The 17,743-nt window shown below is 47.3% G+C and overlaps 1 pseudogene; it reads left to right on the plus strand.

Moving 5' to 3' along the window:
- Positions 1-886: 886 nt before the first annotated feature.
- LOC110295171 (large ribosomal subunit protein eL31 pseudogene) lies at positions 887-1,312 on the plus strand (annotated as a pseudogene).
- The last annotated feature ends 16,431 nt before the right edge of the window (positions 1,313-17,743 follow it).

Genomic DNA, 17,743 nt, shown 5'->3' on the forward strand with positions numbered 1-17,743 from the left:
ACACAACATACATGCACACATACACACATACATACACATACATACACACAACGTACATACATGCACACATACATACATACACACAACATACACACATGCATACAGTGACTATGGAGACCAGGAGAGAGCACTGATCCCCTAGAGCAGAAGTTAAGGGCAATTTTGGGCTGCCACATGGGTGTTTGGAAATGAACCCAGGACCTTTGCAAGAGTACAAGTGTTTGTAAACTCTGAGCATCTCTCCGGGGCCCTGTTGTGAATCTTTAGGGAAGGGTGAAAGAAGAAAAGATAGCATCACAGGGCTTAACTTCTGAGCCTTGGGGACTTGGATCTGTCACTTTCTCATCTTTGGGGACACTAAGACATAACCCATCACCAGAAAGCAGGGAAGTGGAGTTAGAGCAGTCCCGTTATGAGCCTTGCCCATTGCAAAAGGGCGGGGCACCCACCCACCACAGCAAATAGCCGAAGGCTCTGAACCTCAGCACGCTCTCAACCATACATGTCCGTGCTGCTGGCGCTGCCTCCCTCCACTCCCTAAAATCCTGGATCGGCTCACATTCTATTTTTAGAGACAGAAAGAATCTAAACTTTCTGGCTGACTTTTACCTTTAGGCCGCTGACACATTGCTCCTCAGTGTCTGGGCATGTCCACTCCCCACCCTTGGCCTCCAGGCCCAAGTCTCCTGTATCACTGAGGTCTGCTCCAACAGCACCTTCTCCAGGGAACATTCCACAGCTCTCTTGTTCAAATGTCTCACTTATTTGACCCCACAGCACAAAGCTGAAATACAGGACATTCATGTGGAAGGGCCAGCCACACACACCACAGAAAGAAGCTAGCAGTTAGCACTTGGCTTAAAAGTAGGGCTCTCGCTTTCCTTTCCTACATGGGCCCGGCAGAATGGCTCCCGCAAAGAAGGGTGGCGAGAAGAAGAAGGGCCATTCTGCCATAAACGAGGTGGTGACCCGAGAATACACCATCAACATTCACAAGCGCATCCATGGAGTGGGCTTCAAGAAGCGTGCTCCTCGGGCACTCAAAGAAATTCGGAAGTTTGCCATGAAGGAAATGGGGACACCAGATGTGCGCATTGACACCAGGCTCAATAAAGCCGTCTGGACCAAGGGAATAAGGAAGGCTCCCTATCGCATCCGAGTGCGCTTGCCCAGAAAACGTAATGAGGATGAGGATTCCCCAAACAAGCTCTACACGCTGGTAACTTACGTGCCTGTTACCACGTTCAAAAAGCTACAGACGGTCAATGTGGATGAGAACTAACCTGCTCATGTCAAATAAAGTTGCACAACTGCCTTCAGGAAAAAAAAAAAAGTAGGGCTCTCCGCTCTCCATGCGCAAGCAGGGCCTGTTCCGATAATCGTATGCCACCCTCCTGTCCGTCTTTCTGTGAAGGTACTCGCCATGTGATAGTAACTGCCTGGGGTCTACCTATCTGCTCAGTTGCCCAATGAACCCACCATAGACCGTGGTTCTCCCGTCTCACCAGTGAACTCTGTTTTGCACAGGCTAAGTGCTCAGTAAAGGTTCTTCCCTATGCTGACTAATTATACGGCGGCTTGATGCAAGCTAACACCGTTTTAGAAGAGAGATCTTCACTTGAGAAAACGTCTCCGATAGGTCGACAAGGTAGACAAGCCCTTGGTACATCTTCATCACTGATGGTTGATGTGAGAACGCCTAGGTCACTGTGTGCAGTGCCAGTTCTAGGCTGGTGGTCCCGGGTTTTATAAGAAAGCAGACTGAGCAAGCCATGAGGGGCAAGCCAGTAAGCAGCAGCCCTCCATGGCCTCTGCATCAGTGCCTGCCTCCAGGTTCTTACCCCTGTTTAAGTTCCTTCCTTGGTGTCCCTCAATGGATGTGACCCAGGATATGCAAGTCAAATCAACCCAAGCTGCAGTTGGTCAGGGCGTTTTATCACAGCAATAGAAATACTAAGACATCTCAAGGTTGGCACCATGGTGTGGGCTGCAGTCCCAGCTACTCAGAAGGCTGAGGCAGGAGGATAGCTTAAGCCAGGAGTTCCAAGCCATGTTAGGCAACATGATGGCAACCCCTTCTCACAGAAAAGGAATATTTCCTGGCTAAGTCAGCAAAAGAAAGATATGAAGCTGTGTGCTCCAGTTACATTGTGTTGGTTCAAAATGGTAAATTCGGCAACCTACAACATTTTCCCCCAAATTTGATGCTTATCTGCAAAGGAGGAAATGAATTACAGCTCCAAGGATCCCTAGGAAACCCACGGGTGGAAAGATTACAAATCTTCAGGAGTGGCTGAGAAGTGTTGCTGTTGCGTCTACTTAGACATGAGACAGGAAGAAGAGCTTTCTCATGGTGGTGTCTTTACTCACCATGAGAAAACGAATCGTCACTCAGAAATACTGGTAGTCAAAGCACATCCTGGGCAGAGTGGATCTAACATCACCAGAGACTTCAGACATTATGCAGATTCCCACCCCCTACCTCAGATTAGCTACTCCATGAAGACTATCTGAGGGGCCCCAGAGAAGCCTCACAGATGATTCGGTGATAGGCACACATCTGGGGATGCGTGCAGACCAGAAACAGAAACACTTTCTAAGCTGCAGAGGTAAGAAACAGATCCAAGTATATTTTATGAAAAAAAAATTGTAATAAAAAAATAAATAGTACCGGGGCCTAGCAAACACAGAAGTGGATGCTCACAGTCAGCTATTGGATGGATCACACGGCCCCCAATGGAGGAGCTAGAGAAAGTACCCAAGGAGCTAAAGGGAACTGCAACCCTATAGGTGGAACAACAATATGAACTAACCAGTACCCCGGAGCTCTTGTCTCTAGCTGCATATGTATCAAAAGATGGCCTAGTCGGCCATCACTGCAAAGAGAGGCCCATTGGACTTGCAAACTTTATATGTCCCAGTACAGGGGAACCCCAGGGCCAAAAAGGGGGAGTGGGTGGGTAGGGGATTGGGGGGGTGGGTATGGGGGACTTTTGGGATAGCATTGAAAATGTAAACGAGGAAAATACCTAATAAAAAATAAATTCAAAAAAAAGAAAATAAACATAATGAGAAATACAAAGGTAAAAAAAGTAAATAGTAAAAACAAAAGGGTCTAATAAATTATGTTATTTTAATTTTTTAGAAATGGAAACAAGCAGCTGAGAATGGTGGCTTACAGCTTTAATCCTAGCACTCCAGAGGCAGAGGCAGAGGCAGAGGCAGAGGCAGAGGCAGAGGCAGAGGCAGAGGCAGAGGCAGAGGCAGAGGCAGAGGCAGAGGCAGAGGCAGAGGCAGAGGCAGAGGCAGAGGCAGAGGCAGAGGCAGAGGCAGAGGCAGAGGCAGAGGCAGAGGCAGAGGCAGAGGCAGAGGCAGAGGCAGAGGCAGAGGCAGAGGCAGAGGCAGAGGAGGCAGAGGCAGAGGCAGAGGAAGATAGATCTCTGAGTTCAAGGCTAGCCTGATCTATAGAACGAGTTCCAGGACAACCAGGGCTACATAGAGAAACCCTGTCTCAAAACAAACAAACAAACAAACAAACAAAAACAAACAGCCCAAGAATCAAAGTGAGCTGGAAGAGAGGGCCAAGCACAACAAATAGAAAAAGGAAACAATCTTGCAGAAATAGTTAAAATTGAGCAGAATACACACCAATATAGCAAGGTTGACAATTGTAATAGAAGACATGACCTGGCTAAAATCAGTAAGAAGACAAAACATGGGGTTGGACAAAATCAATATAGTCAGGGCTTATAGCCTAATTATTCTTCCACTTTCAGTGGTGGGAGAAAGTCTACAAATCCCAAAAGGAACCAACTCAAAGAGCCCACAGTAGGCAAGTGAGCAAAGGAACCAGGGATAATTCCAAAGAGCACATGGCATTCACTGTGCTGGAATCAGACCCCTGTGCGCTGCTGTAATGGAAGGCTGCAGACTGGGTACTGTTTAATCAACAGTGTATTGACTCCCCCCCGGAGGCTGGGAAGTCCAAGGTCAAGATGATAGTAACTGGTAGAACAGGGTGGGGAAGAGGGGAAACAAGAGAGAACAGTCAGACTCTTTAATAAATAAATAATAATAAAAATAAAATTAAAATAGAGGAAAACACAAAAATACAATTAATTGATTAATATATAAATCAATTCATTAATTGTATTTTATTGTCCTTTTCCTTTATTTTTAATTTTATGTGTATGGCTAGTTTGGGCTGCACCTGTGCTATGGGCATGCAGTACCCCAAGAGTCCAGAAGAGGGCATTAGATCCCTCAGAAATGGAGTTACAGATAGTTGTAAATCACCATATGAGTGATGGAAATCAAACCTGGGTCCTCTGCAAGAGCATCCAGTGCTCTTAGCCACTGAGCCTTCTCTCCAGTCCCCTAATTATTACTACTATTGTTGTTGTTATTATTATTAATTTCTTTGAGACAGACTTTTGTGTTTAGTCCTGATTGGCCTCAAGCTCCCAGCCCTCCCTCTTCATTCACCCGGGTGCTGGGGTTATAAGGATGAACCACCACACCAGCTCTGAACTCCGTCTATCACAAGTCTTTGAAGTGACTCAGGAATCCATTCTCAAAGACCGGGCAGCCATCACTCAGTCACTTCCTGTCGTCTCTCCCAGCCGTCGCCACTATTGCATTGCAGGCTCAGAATGTGTGTTGACAGCCGTGTCGACTGGCAGCGTGGGGCTTTCCAGTACTGTGAAGGCACAGGCTGTCCACAGTCAAGCGCCATCAAGGTTGGGATGTGTGTGACCACCCTATGCCAAAGGCATTCGGCTCCCTTTGAACCGTGTGCATACGGCATGGGCAAAGACCACAAGCAATATTACAAAAGAATACAAGATTGGCTGGGCATGGCGGTGCACACCTTTAATCTCAGCCTGGGTTGCTTGGAGACTATATCTCAGTAACATACAAAATAGAGAGGTTTAGATGGCTTCGAAAGTCTTATTTTAGTTGATAAGTGTTACTTGTCCATATGCAGTACAAATGCATCATGGGGAGATAGAACCCAGCCAAGTTAGCATGTATCATTTCCTTTGCCACATGAGACCACTGAATCTTCTCTGTTGGCTATTTCTCAAAAGATGATACAGAGAGCTCAGTGGCTAAGAGCACTGGCTCTGACCCCGATCTGTTTCACAGCATCCACATGGTGGCACACAATCACAGGTAAGGCCAGTTTGGGGAATCCATGACCTCTTCTGGTCTCTGCTGGCACCAGACACAAGGCATGGTATACACACACACACACACACACACACACACACACACAAATAAATCTAAAAAAGTTTTTTAAATGGCCTGAAACGGGTATCTTTTACATACACACATGTATTTTCAATATATATTTAAATATATAAAATATATTTAGAATAGTAATAATTAAATATATTATAAAATGATTATATTACATAACTACATTCTATAATTATTAACTACATTAATTATATTGTATAATTAATAATCATAGCAACAATGAATATGTTCTATAATGTATGACAATGAATATATCATATAATAATATTTAAATATATTTAATATATTAGTATAATTATATGATATAAGATATTAATGTATATGTGTGAGTATTTACATATATGCATACATATACTTGACATCTGTCACCACAAGAAAAATCTGTCCACACTGCAGCAGCATCTCACACCGTTAGTGGTTTCATGTCTCAACGCAGCTGTAATCAGCTAGGATTTCAGCTGCTGGTGAAGACAATGGGGGAGCTGGAATTTCTGGGGAGAATCTCACTTCATGGGTAAATCAAAGGGAAAGTCCTAACATAGGGCAGGCCTGTCTTAAAAACAACACATCAGAATTCACGAGGCAGTGATGCCGGGAAATTATTCATTTTTCTTTGAGACTCCATTTCTTTGCCATTAAAATGAGGCTAACTAACAAGAATCCTTCACTGAGTTGTCAGGAGATAACACAGAATAGTCCGTAGTACATAGGACACTTCGATATGAAATGTCACCCACTAGGGGCTAGGCTGTCAGCTGATGGGCTTGGGGGAAAGTGCTCGTATTACGAGGGTTCTCTGACTCCATCCGAGGATGAAACATCTGATTAGTCATTAAATTTTACTGAGAGAACAGAACCCCTTATCCTGTGTGGTCAGGATAATCCACTTGGCATCAAGTACCTGGAGACGGTCAGCGCTGAGTTCTCGTCCTTCTCTGCAGTATGGCTGAGGAAATGGAAACTCTGGGAGGGAGATGGCAGGAGGAAGTGGGCCTTTGGTGGCTTGGCTTAGGAGGGTCTGCCTGGCCCCTGCTTTCATCTGTTGAGAGCTCTGCTTCCTGTCTGCCATGAGAACAGCGGTCTCTGCTGCATGCTCTCACTGGTGCAGCCCTCCACCCGTCCATGGTTTCAGATTCATGCACACAAGCCCCGTGGACTGGAACCTGTGAAATTGGGGGTCAAACTCCACCATTCTTTTCTTCCTCCTTCCTTCCTCTTCCCTTCCTCCTTCCTCCCTTTAATCCTTCCCTCCTATGTTCTTTTCCCCTTTTCCATCCTTCCTTCTCCCCTCCTTCTTCCCTCCTTTTTTCCTTCCCCCTTCCTTTCCTTTTCCTTCCTCTTTCCCTTCTTCTTCCTTCCTTTCCTCTTCCTTCTCTTTCCCTTCTTCCTTTCTATTTCTTTCCTCCTTCCTCCTTCTCTTCTTCCTTCCTTCCTCTCTCTCCTTCCTCCCTACATCTTTCCTTCCTTCCTCCCTCTCTGTTCCTTCCTCCTTCCTTCCTCCTGTTAGGCATTCTGCCACAGTGACAAAAGATCTGCTTCGTTCTCTGTAATCATTGCACTTCTCCTTTCCAGTGTAGTATATTAAAAGTTAAACTCCATTTTGTGTTTCTGTATCTCCATCAAATACATTTGGAGCAACGCTAAACTTTGCTAGGAAATAGAGTAGAGCTTTATCCTACAGTGAGTCTAGATCAAAGGCTCTCAGCCAGTGGGCTGAGCCCTCTTCTGGGGGGGGGGGCATCATAGATCAGATATCCTGCATGATTCATAACAGTAGCAGATTTAAACTTAGGAAGAAACAAGAAGATAATTCTATGGCTGGGGGTTACCTCAACATGAGGAACTGTATTCAAGGTTGCAGCGCTGGGCAGGTTGAGAACCACCACTCTAGATAATCTACATCGCTTGTTCGTCCATCTGTGAACACCTGCTGCCTCTTTGGATGCCCCACCCTTCTCCTTCACATTCTTTCAAGAGTTCAGTTACCTTGTCTGTATTCATGCTTGCAAAGTTCTTTCCATAGGCCCGAAGTGTTCCCCGACTTCTAGTGACCCAGATCCAAGCATCTTGATAAGCTTGCCCCTTGCGAGAGCCCACTATACTTCAAGGAAGCAAGCTAGTGTTTGCTTATTCAGTCAGCAAGTATGTATGTGATTGGTGGTGTGTGTGTGTGTGTGTGTGTGTGTGTGTGTGTAAGGAGCAGAGACACATGGTCTTAAGCTCAGTTAGAGAGAGAATAAATCACAAAGGCGCCCTCATTCTGGAAAGAGATGGACAGTGATGCCCTGGTCCTCTAGAACCAAGCCTGGGGAGACAGAACAGCCAGGAGTTGCCCCAGAGCAAAAGGAAAGAATCAGGCCTGACCTGCTGAGGTCCTGGACCACACCACAGAGCCGCCTGACGACTGGTGTGTGGCGAGCCCACCAGAAATTCCAGGCTGTCCACAAACTGAACACGTAGCAGCTGCAGTCTGATGCAGCCAGGCAGCAAAACAGGGGTGGAAAGAATGCTCTACCATGACAGAGCTGGCCAGGGCTCTGGTTCCCTGCAGGATCCAGCTATCCTGAAAATGGACAGCCCAAGGCACCCTGTGACCTGCTCCATGTCTGTGGGGTTTGCTGCAGAACGGCATTCCCCAACATTTTGCGTCCACAAGGGCATGTGGCATCCATCATCACACAGAAACACCCCGAGACATCCAAGGGGCGAAGCGATCCAGCACCCCTGCTGATAGACTGAGGAGAATAAGCAGATAAACACGTAAATAAATAGTCGGTACATACCACAGCAGCTTCCTGAACCCATTCCCAGTCAAGTTGGTTCTGATAGCAACATTTCCATGGTCACTTGGCAACATGACACAGTAAAGAAAACACAGCCGGGAGCCAGACACTCCCACACTCAATTACTCTGGAGGATCTGGACAAGTCACCTATCCTCCCTGGATGTCAATATTATAATCTATAAACTAGAGACATGGTGGGACTTAACATACGGGAAGGAAGCGAAGGGCTTATTTTTAAAATGGTTGTCAGCCTTCTTTTCCAAGCTTGTGTGTGTGTGGTGTGTGTGTCTGTATGTGTATGTATGTGTGTGTGTCTGTATGTGTATGTATGTATGTATGTATGTGTGTATGTATGTATGTATGTGTGTATGTGTGTGTATGTGTGTATGTGTGTGTATGTGTGTGTATATGTATGTGTGTATGTGTGTGTATGTCTGTATTTGTGTGTGTATGTGTGTGTATGTGTGTATGTGTATGTATGTGTGTGTATGTGTGTGTATGTGTGTATGTGTGTGTATGTGTGTATATGTGTGTGTATGCGTGTGTATGTCTGTATTTGTGTGTATGTGTGTATGTGTGTATCTGTGTGTATGTGTGTTTGTGTGTATATGTGTGTATGTGTGTATCTGTGTGTATCTGTGTGTATGTATGTATGTGTGTATGTGTGTGTATGTGTGTGTATGTGTGTATATGTGTATGTGTGTGTATGTATGTATGTGTGTATGTGTGTGTATGTGTGTGTATGTGTGTATATGTGTATGTGTGTGTATGTGTGTGTATATGTGTGTATGTGTGTGTATGTATGTGTATGTGTGTGTATGTGTGTGGATATATGTATGTGTGGATATGTGTATGTGTATGTATGTGTGTGTGTGTAGAGATCAGAGGTTAATATCTGGTGTCCTCCTCCTTGATAGCTCTCCATGTTATTTTTTGAGACAAGGTCTCTCATTGAGCCTAGATCTTAACAATTTAACTAGATCAGCTGGCCAGCCAGTCAGCTGTGGGAATCCACCTGTCTCTGCCCAGCCAACATTGCAATAAACAGATACAAGCTGCCATACCTAAGTGTTTTAGTCAGGGTTTCTATTCCTGCACAAACATCATGACCAAGAAGCAAGTTGGGGAGGAAAGGGTTTATTCGGCTTACACTTCCATACTGCTGTTCATCACCAAAGGAAGTCAGGACTGGAACTCAAGCAGGTCAGAAAGCAGGAGCTGATGCAGAGGCCATGGAGGGATGTTCTTTACTGGCTTGCCTCCCCTGGCTTGCTCAGCCTACTCTCTTATAGAACCCAAGACTACCAGCCCAGGGATGGTCCCACCCACAAGGGACCTTTCCCCCTTGATCACTAATTGAGAAAATGCCTTACAGTTGGATCTCATGGAGGCATTTCCTCAACTGAAGCTCCTTTCTTTGTGATAACTCAGCTGTGTCAAGTTGACACAAAAATAGCCAGTACAATTGACCCCTTGTCAACCTGACACACAAACACATCACTAGTAAGCCTCAACCCTTACATTCTTATTCATCCCCAAGATCTAAATAACTTTAAAAGTCCCACAGTCTTTACATATTCTTAAAATTTCAATCTCTTTAAAATATCCATCTCTTTTAAAATCCAAAGTCTTTTTACAATTAAAAGTCTCTTAACTGTGGGCTCCACTAAAACAGTTTCTTCCTTCAAGAGGGAAAATATCAGGGCACAGTCACAATCAAAGCAAAAATCAATCTCCAACTGTCCAACGTCTGAGATCCAACTCACGATCTTCTGGGCTCCTCCAAGGGCTTGGGTCACTTCTCCAGCCATGCCCTTTGTAGCACACACGTCGTGCTCTGGGCTCCAGATGCCTGTACTCCACTGCTGCTGCTGCTCTTGGTGGTCATCTCATGGTACTGGCATCTCCAAAACACTGCATGACCCCTTCAGTCCTGGGCCTTCAATTATAACTGAGGCTGCACCTTCACCAATGGCCTTCCATGGCCTCTCACAGTGCTGAGCCTCAGCTGCTCTGCATGACCCCTTCATGCCTTCAAAACCAGTACCACCTGGGTGACCCTTACATATTACCAAGTCCCGCTGCAGAAGGAGTACAACCTTGCCTATCTCTGGAACACAGCCTCTTTGTGCTTTCAAAAAACACTTCCCAGAAGATGTCACCTCAACGATGCTGGTCTCTTCTTAATCACCGCTAATTTCTTAGCTCCAGCTAACCAGAACTACAAAATCTTCACAATCAAAACAGCAACGGCCCTGAAAAGAGTCTTTAATTTTCCCTCTGAAATTTCACAAACCAGACCTCCATCTTCTGCACTGTTCTCAACATTATCTTCCAAGCTCCTACACAACATCTGACAGAGCTCTTAACAACGAATGGATCTTCAAGCCCAAAGTTCCAAAGTCCTTCCACAGTCCTCCCCAAAACATGGTCAGGTTGTCACAGGAATACCCCACTCTGCTGGTACCAATTTGTTTTAGTCAGGGTTTCTATTCCTGCACAAACATCATGACCAAGAAGCAAGTTGGGGAGGAAAGGGTTTATTCGGCTTACACTTCCATACTGCTGTTCATCACCAAAGGAAGTCAGGACTGGAACTCAAGCAGGTCAGAAAGCAGGAGCTGATGCAGAGGCCATGGAGGGATGTTCTTTACTGGCTTGCCTCCCCTGGCTTGCTCAGCCTACTCTCTTATAGAACCCAAGACTACCAGCCCAGGGATGGTCCCACCCACAAGGGACCTTTCCCCCTTGATCACTAATTGAGAAAATGCCTTACAGTTGGATCTCATGGAGGCATTTCCTCAACTGAAGCCCCTTTCTTTGTGATAACTCAGCTGTGTCAAGTTGACACAAAAATAGCCAGTACACTAAGGATGTGTTAGAGTGGCTTGCAGGGTAGCCCAACAACATCTGTCTCCCACTGTGGTTGTTCAGTCCATGAGACTGCATGTGTTCTCAGTCCCAGTCTGCTGCCAAACGCCTGGGGGCTTCTTGGAGAGCTACTGCTCTTCAGTCTTCCTTGGAATCCAGAAGCTTACTCTAGTCCTGGGGGAGGAATGCTGCTGCAGCAAAGGCGATGAGCCTGCCAGCAAGAGTGAAGATAAGCAGGCAAAAGAGTAAACTTCCCTGCCCACACCCCACACCCCCCAGGTGCTTTTCTGTGGGCTGCCACCAGAAGCCGCTGCTCACATTTAGGGTGGGTCTCTCTGCCTCAGATAATCTGGTCAAGAAAATCCCTCCCAGGAGTGCCTAGCTCCCAGTGACAAAGTTCCACAGTTCCCCTCCCTTCCTCACCGGCCCTTTCTGCCTCTCAGTGAGCCTGGCAGCTGTGGGGATCTCATTTGCTCCCATCCTGAGCCAGGGAGAAGGCTCTTAGGTACAGCCCACATTTTTTCACACCGCTGGAAGGGGCTTCATGCACGCTGAGTTCTACTACACACGTACACCTTTCTGTGGCACCAGCCCTGTTCCGCCTGACACGGTCTCATTCTGTAGCTGAGGCTGGATGGAACTCATGACCCCCCACCACCTCCTCAGCTTCACAACCGTTGGGTTAGAAACCCGTACCACTCCACCTGCCTCATCTCTCTGTGTCTTGTAGGAATGGATTCCCACAAATTCCAACCCTACAAAGTCTAACAGCCCATAGAATCACATCTCACAAAGGCGACTTCTAGTAACAGAGTGGGTGTTAAATCTCTTGGTTTGTCAAATATACCCTGTTCTTCAGACTACCTGGGGTTGGGGGGGGGGTGAGGTACCAGCGAATCACAGTCTCAACTAGAGGAGATGGATGGCTTCGCTTGGAAAGCCTTGGGGTGGAAAACATTAGCTAGAGATTAAGAAAAAGAACGAACCAAGGAAAAGAGAAAAGGGCAGAGGAGTGGGGGAGTGGGGGAGGGTTTAGTGGAACACTGCTCTGCTGAGCAACGAGGACTCCCTCTGTGGTGTCTTTCTTCAGAGGCCTTGACAGGGCGAGCTGGTGTGCTAGGCAGGGTGGTTTTTGTTTTGTTTTGTCTTGGTTTGGTTTTGGTTTTTGCCAACTGGACATAAATCTAGAATTATCTAGGAAGAGAGAAGTTTCATTGATGCGTTCCCTCCATCAGACTAGCATTAGGCAAGTTGGCAAGTGTGTGGGGGGGGGGGCGTTTTCTTGACCAGTGATTGATGTGGAAAGGCCCAGCCCACTATGAGCAGGGGTCCTGGGTGGCTTAAGAAAGCAAGCTGAGTAAGCCGAGCTGTGTCCCTCCACGCCCCCCCCAACTGTGTTCCTCCACAACCCTCCCTACCCCCGTTCAGTTCCCATCTTGGCTTCCCTCCCTGATGGAACCTATATTGTAAGCGGAAGTAAACCCTCTCCTCCCGCAGGCCACTTTTGGTCAGAGTGTTTATCGCAGCAACAGAAAGCCATCTAGGACAGCTGGCAAGGTCAAGAGAAGGCAGACCAGCTGGGGAAATATCTGTGGGTTAGCACTAACTTTCTTCTATGATTTAAGGACCTGAAAAGGTTCTAAATAAGTGTTCCTGTGAGGCAAGATCTTTCCTTTCTTTTCCAGCTACAGTCAGCACCGCTGGCCGTCTCCACCACTCAGGGTCAGCTAAGGTACACCTCAGAGCTGTTGCTCAGCAGGAACACCTCTTCCAAGCTGATGAAAGTTGCCGTCTAAGTGGTTGTGACTTTAGTGTGGGTACTCTACACCGATTCGTGATTTAAACATTTGAAGTGAGATCGTCTTCTCTTTCTGGGTTGTGTCTGGTCTTGCCGATGATGTCAGCGCCGAGATAAATCCATTCTGGGATAGATAACAGGCCGGCGAGAAGTCTTGGGACATGAGGCTACCTGCCTGGTAAGAGAAATAGTAGTGGGCGACCCTTTGCACATTTTACCTTAGCAAAGGAGAGAATAAGGCACGCAATAGGAAATAGGTTAGAGGGACTTGTGCTAGGGACGGAGGATTCACTGTGGCAAATGCAGGAGCATGCTCACATATACAAGGCAGACACTGAGAAAAGAGCTGCCTGTGATGTGGAATCTTTGAATAAAATGCAAACTCTGAGGTGGTGAAATTTAGCGAAACCTCCATGGGCAAACACAGCTCCTATCCCAGTCCTCCAGGACAGACTTTCGGTATCCACAAGTCCAGTGCCCACTGGCGCCCTCTTCCGTACGCTGACGGCAGCTGCACACACGCAGGCATGCAAACATGACATTACTCACATATATGTACAGATAAGTGAGAGAGGTAAAAAGAATGAGCAGAGGAATGGGGAAGATTTAGGTGGAAATAGCTGCAGTGTAAAATTTCAATCTATCCACATGCAATTTCTTTGTACAATTTTCAGGGGGTCTGTAGCACAAACATAGTCTGGGAATGTCAGCCGAAACCTAGAGGTCTGTGCCGAGTTCTACTACACACGTACACCTTTCTGTGGCACCAGCCCTGTTCCGCCTGACACGGTCTCATTCTGTAGCTGAGGCTGGATGGAACTCATGACCCCCCACCACCTCCTCAGCTTCACAACCGTTGGGTTAGAAACCCGTACCACTCCACCTGCCTCATCTCTCTGTGTCTTGTAGGAATGGATTCCCACAAATTCCAACCCTACAAAGTCTAACAGCCCATAGAATCACATCTCACAAAGGCGACTTCTAGTAACAGAGTGGGTGTTAAATCTCTTGGTTTGTCAAATATACCCTGTTCTTCAGACTACCTGGGGTTGGGGGGGGGGTGAGGTACCAGCGAATCACAGTCTCAACTAGAGGAGATGGATGGCTTCGCTTGGAAAGCCTTGGGGTGGAAAACATTAGCTAGAGATTAAGAAAAAGAACGAACCAAGGAAAAGAGAAAAGGGCAGAGGAGTGGGGGAGTGGGGGAGGGTTTAGTGGAACACTGCTCTGCTGAGCAACGAGGACTCCCTCTGTGGTGTCTTTCTTCAGAGGCCTTGACAGGGCGAGCTGGTGTGCTAGGCAGGGTGGTTTTTGTTTTGTTTTGTCTTGGTTTGGTTTTGGTTTTTGCCAACTGGACATAAATCTAGAATTATCTAGGAAGAGAGAAGTTTCATTGATGCGTTCCCTCCATCAGACTAGCATTAGGCAAGTTGGCAAGTGTGTGGGGGGGGGGGCGTTTTCTTGACCAGTGATTGATGTGGAAAGGCCCAGCCCACTATGAGCAGGGGTCCTGGGTGGCTTAAGAAAGCAAGCTGAGTAAGCCGAGCTGTGTCCCTCCACGCCCCCCCCAACTGTGTTCCTCCACAACCCTCCCTACCCCCGTTCAGTTCCCATCTTGGCTTCCCTCCCTGATGGAACCTATATTGTAAGCGGAAGTAAACCCTCTCCTCCCGCAGGCCACTTTTGGTCAGAGTGTTTATCGCAGCAACAGAAAGCCATCTAGGACAGCTGGCAAGGTCAAGAGAAGGCAGACCAGCTGGGGAAATATCTGTGGGTTAGCACTAACTTTCTTCTATGATTTAAGGACCTGAAAAGGTTCTAAATAAGTGTTCCTGTGAGGCAAGATCTTTCCTTTCTTTTCCAGCTACAGTCAGCACCGCTGGCCGTCTCCACCACTCAGGGTCAGCTAAGGTACACCTCAGAGCTGTTGCTCAGCAGGAACACCTCTTCCAAGCTGATGAAAGTTGCCGTCTAAGTGGTTGTGACTTTAGTGTGGGTACTCTACACCGATTCGTGATTTAAACATTTGAAGTGAGATCGTCTTCTCTTTCTGGGTTGTGTCTGGTCTTGCCGATGATGTCAGCGCCGAGATAAATCCATTCTGGGATAGATAACAGGCCGGCGAGAAGTCTTGGGACATGAGGCTACCTGCCTGGTAAGAGAAATAGTAGTGGGCGACCCTTTGCACATTTTACCTTAGCAAAGGAGAGAATAAGGCACGCAATAGGAAATAGGTTAGAGGGACTTGTGCTAGGGACGGAGGATTCACTGTGGCAAATGCAGGAGCATGCTCACATATACAAGGCAGACACTGAGAAAAGAGCTGCCTGTGATGTGGAATCTTTGAATAAAATGCAAACTCTGAGGTGGTGAAATTTAGCGAAACCTCCATGGGCAAACACAGCTCCTATCCCAGTCCTCCAGGACAGACTTTCGGTATCCACAAGTCCAGTGCCCACTGGCGCCCTCTTCCGTACGCTGACGGCAGCTGCACACACGCAGGCATGCAAACATGACATTACTCACATATATGTACAGATAAGTGAGAGAGGTAAAAAGAATGAGCAGAGGAATGGGGAAGATTTAGGTGGAAATAGCTGCAGTGTAAAATTTCAATCTATCCACATGCAATTTCTTTGTACAATTTTCAGGGGGTCTGTAGCACAAACATAGTCTGGGAATGTCAGCCGAAACCTAGAGGTCTGTGCCCCTCAGCACCCGGGTTCTGTGTGCCTGAGTGTCAGAAGGCGTGTCTAGAACTCGCAGCGGAGCAGAAGATGACCTTGGACTTCTGATATTCCTGAGCGTACCTACCAAGTGCTGGGAATACGGGGCTATGCCACCATAGCTGCTTTATGTGATCCTGGGCATAGAAAGCATGCTTCCAACTGAGCCACATCCCCGGCCCAGTTTGGCTTATTTTCCTTTTCTTTTTAAACCACAGAACCTCCCTCATGCGCACCTGGGGATTCTGCCACTCCAGTTCATGCCCCACTTGGAGAGTCGGAGTCAGAGCTCTGGTGGTTCCAATAGGAATGGACTCATGTGTTTGAATGCTTGGTTGATAGGGAGTAGCACGATTAGGAGGCGTGGCCTTGTTTGAGTGGGTGTGGCCTTGTTAGAGGAAGTGCATTTCAGGGAGGGAAAGGGGGGGATGCAGGAGGTGAGGGGGAAGGAGAGCTTTGAGGTCTATGCTCAAGCTGCTCCCAGAGTGGGATGTATTCTCCTTCTACTGCCTGCAGATCAAGATGCAGAAAGAACTCTTAGCTCCTTCTCCAGCACCATGTCTGCCTGGCTGGCACCATGCTTCCCGCCATGATGATAATGGACTGAACCTTAGAACCTGTAAGCCAGCCCCAGTTAAATGTTGTCCTTTATAAGAGCTGCCGTAATGTCTCTTCACAGCAACGACACCCTAACTAATACAACTGCTTCCATCCCTCCTGCCTGCCACCCCATGCCTCATCTTCTGGACCCTTCTCAGATGCTCTGGACCCAGAGAGCAGCTTGCAGAAATGCAGAGAAAAATTCTCATGGAGTGTCTCTGAGGTGAAAAGTCAGTCAAGGCATGGACAGAGTTAATAACTCGTCCAAGAGACTCACAGCCAAGGACTGTGTCAGCACTGTCCAGGAATGGAGAGCAATGGCTTCGCACTTCAAGCAGGGGTTTGTCTGGAACAAGGAAAGGCTCACCTGCCTTCCTGAAATTTCTGGTTGGTTCTAGAAACACTTGGTCCATGAAGTGGCACCTTCACCCTTCTGCAGACTGGAGTGAGAAGAGAGTGTGTATAGTAGGAGACAGAGAGAGAAAGAGAGAGAGAGAGAGAGAGAGAAAGGGAGACCCACGTTCAAGAAGGTGCTGGTCACACGCAGAAATCAAATAGGTTACAGTGAGAGAGACTGGCGATAGCCCCAGGGCAACACCAGATAGGACAGGGCCCAGCCTTTCAGAGGTGAGCGGAGAGTGAGAGACAGAAGGAGCCACTTAAATGACATCTCAGGCAGAGCCTCGTGTGCCAGAGCTGGGGGGGGGGGGACAGCATTATAACAACTGGGGGAAAGAAAACAAACAAACAAACAAACAAACAAGCCTAGGTTGGTAAGACCTGTCTCCATGAGGCTGGAGTTAGATATGCTGTCTTAGGTCCAGGTAAAAGGGTTGAAATCTATACCAAGGATCCCGATCAGTGTGAACCAGGGTCGTGTTTCGCTTTAGTTTGCCTTTCAGCTTCACTGTTCAACACAGCTGACCTTAAAATACTCCCCTGTTGTTTGTTGTTGTTGTTTTGTTTCGTCTTTGTTTTTTGAGACAGGGTTTCTCTGTGTAGCCCTGGCTGTTCTATAGCTCACTCTGTGGACCAGGCTGGCCTTGAACTAACTCACAGAGGTCCACCTGCCTCTGACTCCTGAGTGCTGGAATTCAAGGTATATGCCACCACCACCTGGCTTTCTTTTTTCTTTTTTTGTAAGAGTAATCCCCCCCCCCCCCACCGTGCCCCTTCCCTTTCTTCCTCTTGTTCTACCCCTGCTCGGTCCAGGCCCTGCTCGCTCAGGCCCTGTAAGAGTTATTTTTATGAACAGTTTGTGCATGTGTCCATGTATGTGTATGTGACCTCATGTGTGTATGGTATTCATGTGTGTGCACACATCTGCACATGTCCACGTGTATGCATGTGTCTGTGTGTGTCCATGAGTGTGTGAGTCATGGGTGTGAAAGCACAAGAAGGGGGTGTGGGGTGCTCTGGTGCTGAAGATACAGTGGTAAGCTACTCTAGGAGCCAAATTCTGGTTCCCTGGAGGAGCAGCGAGTGCCACTGCTCCAGCCTCTTTTCTGTTTCTTTCTCCTTTCTTTCCTTTTTCTCCCCCCTCTCCTCTGAGACGGAGCCTTGTCACAAAGCCCTCTCGTTCCTCTTGCCTTGGTCTCCTGAGTTTGGATGAATCATCTGCATGAACCAGTCCGCCTGGCTTACACTCTGCTCTTCTTCCAAGACCCCACTGTGTCCCCATCTCCTGCTGACTCACCAAAC

Source organism: Mus caroli, unplaced genomic scaffold (assembly GCF_978045245.1).
Source record: "Mus caroli unplaced genomic scaffold, Mus_caroli_1 scaffold_4, whole genome shotgun sequence".
In the NCBI taxonomy this organism is placed as follows: Eukaryota; Metazoa; Chordata; class Mammalia; order Rodentia; family Muridae; genus Mus; species Mus caroli.